Genomic DNA, 6,546 nt, shown 5'->3' on the forward strand with positions numbered 1-6,546 from the left:
TCATATTTTACCCAAGACTCAAATAGCCTTATGAGTCATGCAGATTATATCAAGCAGACTTCTGCAGGAAGCATATAGAGGTGATGATAGATATCTATTCCTTTCAAAATCACTAATGAGATCTGCTGGGCACTGTTTATGGATCTGCTTATCTTGCCAGATGTGTACATGGGTGTCTGAAATCTCTCACTGACTACTGGCACGATTTTTACTTCTTGAACCCTTCTTTCCTGCTCCCCTGCCCTTGTAACAGGCAGAACAAACATGGTCCTTCTCTGTCTGTCTCTCTCTCTCTCTCTTTTGATCTATCATTATACCTGTATACATACTAATTGAAAGTTACCCCAGTTGCTAGTTGCAATGATTTATGTGACACCTTGACTAGTTGAGATTCCCTGATGGCTCAGACGGTAAAGAGTTTGCCTGCAATGTGGGAGACCTGGGTTTGGTCCCTAGGTCAAGAACATCCTCTGGAGAAAGAAATGGCAGCCTACTCCAGTATTCTTCCCTGGGAAATCCCATGGACGGTGGAGTCTGGTAGGCTACAGTCCATGTGGTCACAAAGCATTGTACACAACTGAACAACTTCACTTTCTTGACTAGTTATTAAATAGATCTCATTTTGGTTTCAGAGATTTAATATTTTCTGTTTAAATCACAATATTATAAAGTAATTATCCTACAATTAAAAATAAAATATAAAATTTAAAAAATACATTAAATTTCCTCTGTCCATTTTTCACATCTTGATATTACTTTTGCTTCTATAAAGTCAACCTGTTGTTATATTCTAGAGATCTTATTTTATGTAGCTATTTATATTTTAAATCCTTTTCCTGTTCAACATTAATTTAATTGTATATCTACTTTCCCAAAGATATTACCTTTTTTAAACAACTATATTTTGTAATTTTTTTGTGTGTGTTTGCAATAAAATTAAGAGGGACATAACAGACATATATGAGAAATCCCCATATTCCTCCTGCTCTCACACATGCATGAAAGTGAAAGTCATTTAGTCTGTGTCTGACTCTTTGCAACCCCATGGACTATACAGTCCATGGAATTCTCTAGGTCAGTGTGCTGGAGTGGGTAGTCTTTCCCTTCTCCAGGGGATCTCCCTAGCCCCAAGATCGAATCCATGTCTTCCACACTGCAGACAGATTCTTTACTAGCTGAGCCACAAGGGAAGACCAAGAATACCACAGTGGGTAGCCTATCCCTTCTCCAGGGGTTCTTCTCTTCCCATGAATCGAACTGGGATCTCCTGCATTGCAGGCAGATTCTTTATCAATTGAGCTACCAGGTAAGCCCTATCAGAAAGCCCATTATCAACATCAGTCATCAGAATGGTACTTTTTTTTCACCAAGGATGAACCTATATTGACACTTTATAATCACCCAAAGTTCATAGTTTATCTTAGGGTTTACTCTAAGCATATTACCTAGTGAAAGAAGCCCATCTTAAAAGGCTATATCCTATAAGATTCCAAAAATATGACATTATGGCAAAGGTAAAAGTATGAGGACAATAAAAAAATCAGTGGTTGTCAGGGGTGAAGAGGGAGGAGAGATAAATTGGCAGAGCCCAGAAGATTTTTAGGGCAGTGAAAATACTCTGTTTCATATCATAATGATGGATATATATGTAATTTTACATTTGTTCAAACCTATATTACCATTTTTATTATATTCTAGCTATACTATAGACATTCTTCTTAATTAAGGTGAAAAAGAAAAAAAGTGCATCATATGTTTACAGCCAAAAAATTGGAGGACATAAGGGTTTGTATATAGGTTTGATACTGGATTTACCAGCATTAAGATTCTTAGATTTAGTTTGATCAGTGTCTGGCCTTTGAAAAGTTCTCTAATCTTTTTATACTTAGTTTTCTCAAATCAAAACAAATAGAAAAACTCATACTTGCTGTCCAGGGAAAAATGAAGTGTTTAGTATTCTGTCTTCTGGAGGAAGGCCAGGAGTGGAGGTGTGGGGGAAACACACACACACACACAGAGTCTCTATTATAGCCTGTTTTACTGTAGTATTACTATATTTTGAAAACTATATGTTATGGATTGAAACTTAAATGTAAAATTTTGATAGATGAAGAAAGCTATTTCTGTAGGAAAATAGTAGTAGTAAACTCATTTGAAGCATGTGTCTTTGTGTGTGTCAGAGGTGTGACAAAAATGCCAATAGGCATGCAATGCTCTGAGATCTAGGTCATATTTTCTAGATTTCTCTATGTCACCATTACTAAGTGAAATAGAAAGAGCACAATCATTGTAGTTTTGTTACTTACTAGGGTACATGACATTAGGCAAGTTTTTTAACCTCTAGAGTCTCAGTTTTGACCTCTGTAAAATGAGAATAAAATATTTAAACTATTCAAATTATCTATCTAGCAGTGCTTATCTTCTTGTATGTGCATAAATAAACAGCCATTAAGATTATTATGATTTTAGTGAGATATTCAGGGATCAAAAGACATCAAGTGAAAGGGACTTTTCTTATTTCTCCAAATTTTTCTCAGTATTTCAAGATTTAATAAGTAATAGGAAAAGTGGTCATCATCAAGTAAGAGCCAAATGAAAAATCAAATTTTGTAGGTGTTTCTAATATTTGTAGGCAACTTGTTTTTACCTGCCCTCCACTTTAAGTGGATTTTCACAGTCTAAGTAGAAGAGCATCAAGCTAAGACAAGTTAAGAAGACTTGTTGTTAACAACTTCTCTACTCTTCCTGAACATCTCATATTTCAAAACATTCTGCAATACAGATTAAACTTTCATTATGTTTTTGACAGTAAAATTAAATTTTGACAGCTGCCAATGAGTAGATCCCAGAACTAAATGCCAGGACAAAATCACGGTTGTTAGAAAAAGAAGGCAAATTCATGGCTAACAAAACAAGTATAGCAATAGAAACAATCCAGAAACCTGCAAGAGCAAGTAATGTAAATGATAATTTAGTGACTAGCACTCTTGCTAATAAATTCAACTAATAACACTGTTCTCACAGGAGAAAATTGATGCATATTTTACTCCTCAAATTAAAATGGAACGAACAGCAAACTTTTTTGCTGTTCTAGATTGTCGTGATCATTCTGATCTACAAGTCAGTCAAATAATGAAACAAAACAAGAAAAAATGGAAAAATGCAAAAACTATAGATAATCTGTACCTAAAATGATTCTGATCTAGATACTCTCAAACTTGCAAATTGAGGATTTCTATAAAGAAATATAAGAAACCAAGATCGTAATGTGAAGAACACCTAATACTAATACTTATGTAGCATTTATTCCATGCCACATTCTGTTCAAAATACTTTGTGCTTATTAATTCATTTACTCTTCATTGAACAACCCTAGAAGTAGGTAATATTATTGATTCCATTTTACAGATGAATATACTGAGGCAAGGAGAGGTTAAATAACTTCTCCAGAGTCACACAATGAAGAGACAGATCAGTGATTCAGTCCCAGGTGAGCTAGTTTCAAGGCTTGCTCTCTTATGCTTTGTAAGATGATGACTCCAGTCAACTGAAAAAGCATAGATTTCATAATTCGAGATTCACTAAGCCATAAAAATGTACTGAAGAGTTGGGAATGGGAAATCACATTTTCAAAGTTCAGACTTCTACTAGCTGTTATAAAGAAGTATCTCTTAAAATAAAAAAAAAAAATGAAATAGACACATTGAGAATATAGCTTATAATGCTCCTTGTAACAGTGAAAAGTCTGTGGGATAAAAGTCTTTAACTATCCCTTTCCAAAAAATGAATTATTTTAGCACACAAGATTTTTAGGCCCCACAGGTATAAATGTTAATCTTGCTACATAACAGCAAGTGATAGATACCTCATCGTTACAAATTATCTAACATGATAGTTGATGGCTAAATAAGATTAAACATGTTGCTACTTTAGGCTAACAGCAGACACCCAAATTTTATTTCTTTATAAAATTATCCTAGTGCTCGCTTCGGCAGCACGTATGCTAAAATTGGAACGATACAGAGAAGATTAGCATGGCCCCTGCGCAAGGGTGACACGCAAATTCGTGAAGCGTTCCATATTTAAAAAAAAAAAAATAGAAAATTATCCTAATTGACTAGAACATAGCGTCATAGTTAATAAAGTCTAAAAGCAAATTCCCACATTAGATTCCTTGTCTGTCTTCCTTAAAAACTATAAAAAGAATGGAAAGGCTGTTAAATTCTAAGGTGCCTCAGGTTAGGGTAAAAACATTCTTTTTTAATCTATTTTTGTGAGTCTGAAGTATGGTTTCTTTAAATTCGGTCAATAAGGAATGAATACTCTCTTGTGTATACAGCTTCACATCTTATGGAAGCTTTTGAAAGTTATTATTTCAAATAGAACCAGCAATCCTCAGGCTACTTCTGTGAAAATGGTCAAATGGATCAATACTTCCTCCATTATCTTTCATTTTCCTCTCAACCCACTGCTACCCATCCTCCTCTTTTGAGGCTTTAAGTGGTGCATGTTGACCAGATCTGAGGAGCCGCATAAATACCAGGTATAGTTGAGAGGTTATGTCATATGTGAAAGGAACAAAAAGGATAAGAAATTCAACAAGAATTGTGACATTGGACCTTGAAACTTTACTAAGAATGGGAGTGAGATTAGGTTCAAGTTAAAAATGGAAGGATAAGGGCAATTCTCATTTTTGATTTTGTTATTAGTTTATAAAACAGATTTTTGTCACTTAGCATTGGAAAGCCATTATAAATCAAATCTAGCTTCTCAACTGAAATAATGAAATGTGTCTTGACTTAAGATTTGCCTGGTGATAAATTTTATTTATATTATATTATATACATAAGACCTTTCTTTTGTATGAATATTTCACTCTCAAACATCAATAGAAATTCCCCTCCCCCCAGAGCAAAAGTACTGATCTGAGGCATCTGAAGGACACTATGTCTCTATCTACATAATACCACATATTCTATAGAATAAAGAGAAGGGTATTAATTGTCTAGCTATTTTGCTGATATAAGATTGAATACATAATATTATGTTCAATGTATTGAATCTATCAAAGAAGTGAACAGAGAATTCACAAATACAAAGCAAAATAATAAATTAACCAAAACAGAAAATCTTTGCCTCAAGAGAAATTAAATAACTTGCAAATTAGATTCGCTTTGGGGTAGCAATACATACCTCTTCAACACCAAAACATATAAAATTTATCCAAGTAAATCTGTATAGTGAGGCAGTACAGTATAATGTAATGAGTTTATAGTGGTGAAGCTGCTTGATAGAGCTTAACTAAGGTGATGATGATGGTTATGATAATAATGACAATAGCATTATTTGTGTGAAAATTAAAACAAAATAATAACTTATCTATACATGTGTAGAAAAATATATATTCACAGGAAAGATGCACATAAGCTTTGAGAGTAATGTTTACCTCTGGGAAGCAGAAAGGAATAGCTGTATCACTTCTTTTATTTTTATTGAGAGAGATGAAACAGATTAGTCATAATGTTAATATCTGTTCTGAATACAGCTTACAAGGGTAAGTGTTTCACTACTCTTTGTAGTTTTCTATCTATATGAATATTTCAAAATATCTAAACATCAATTGAATAGAAACTAATATATGCTTGCTATAGAAATTAATGCAGAAGTGTATATATAAATAAGTAAACAGTCCCTTATCATTTCATCATTTAAGGTTATGATTGTTTATATTTTAGAGTATATACTCCCAGTCTCCCAGAATAGTTTCAAGTATATATAGCATTATTTTATTTTAGACAAAAAATGTGATTGTACTATTTGTGGTCTGCTTCTATCACTTAGTATATTATGAACATATCTTTTCAAAGCCAAGAAATAGTTCCCTTGACATCATTTTTTATAAATATATAGTATTTCATCTCATAGATGCACTATACTTTAACTAATCTCCCATCAATAGTCTTAGTTTATTTTTGTATTATAAGTAACACTGTGTGAACATTGAAACTATAACTTTCAACATTCCTTAAATCTCCCTTTAGGTCTAATTACTGTGATTGCTATGTCAAAGGGCATGGATATTTTTAAGGTTTGTTAAACATATCGCTGATTCCAAAAAGGCTTGGATTGTTGCCAGAAATGAATATTTTCATACCTTTCAGGTTTTGCAAACTAGATGGATGGATAATCTTGTTTTAATTTACACGTCTTTAGTACCAGTTCATGGGCTTGAACAGAATGCAGAGATGAATAGACAGTCTCTGGTTGTGAAGAGCTTGCTCAGATAACTTGGACACATGTTAGTAAATGTTAAAGTAAATATATACTTTCAATAGAATATAACTTATACTTCCTATTTTACGCTGCTGCTCTATTCACTTCTGGATGAGTAAGGGTCACAAGGATACTATAAGACATACCTATCCCAATCTGACAGTGAAATGTTAATTGAAAATCCATTTGCTTCCAAGAGATGGGCAAATGCAGAACTTGACCCCATTAACATTTCAACATGACTTTGTTTCACTGGTTTTTTTTTTTTTTTTT

The 6,546-nt window shown here is 33.3% G+C and overlaps 1 non-coding gene across 1 annotated transcript; it reads left to right on the forward strand.

Annotated features, from left to right (window-relative positions):
* Nucleotides 1–3,979: 3,979 nt before the first annotated feature.
* Nucleotides 3,980–4,086, forward strand: LOC122436083. Its single transcript, XR_006267854.1, has one exon. It is a non-coding gene; the product is annotated as a U6 spliceosomal RNA (small nuclear RNA).
* The last annotated feature ends 2,460 nt before the right edge of the window (nt 4,087–6,546 follow it).

The sequence above is a fragment of the Cervus canadensis genome, chromosome X (assembly GCF_019320065.1).
Source record: "Cervus canadensis isolate Bull #8, Minnesota chromosome X, ASM1932006v1, whole genome shotgun sequence".
In the NCBI taxonomy this organism is placed as follows: domain Eukaryota; kingdom Metazoa; phylum Chordata; class Mammalia; order Artiodactyla; family Cervidae; genus Cervus; species Cervus canadensis.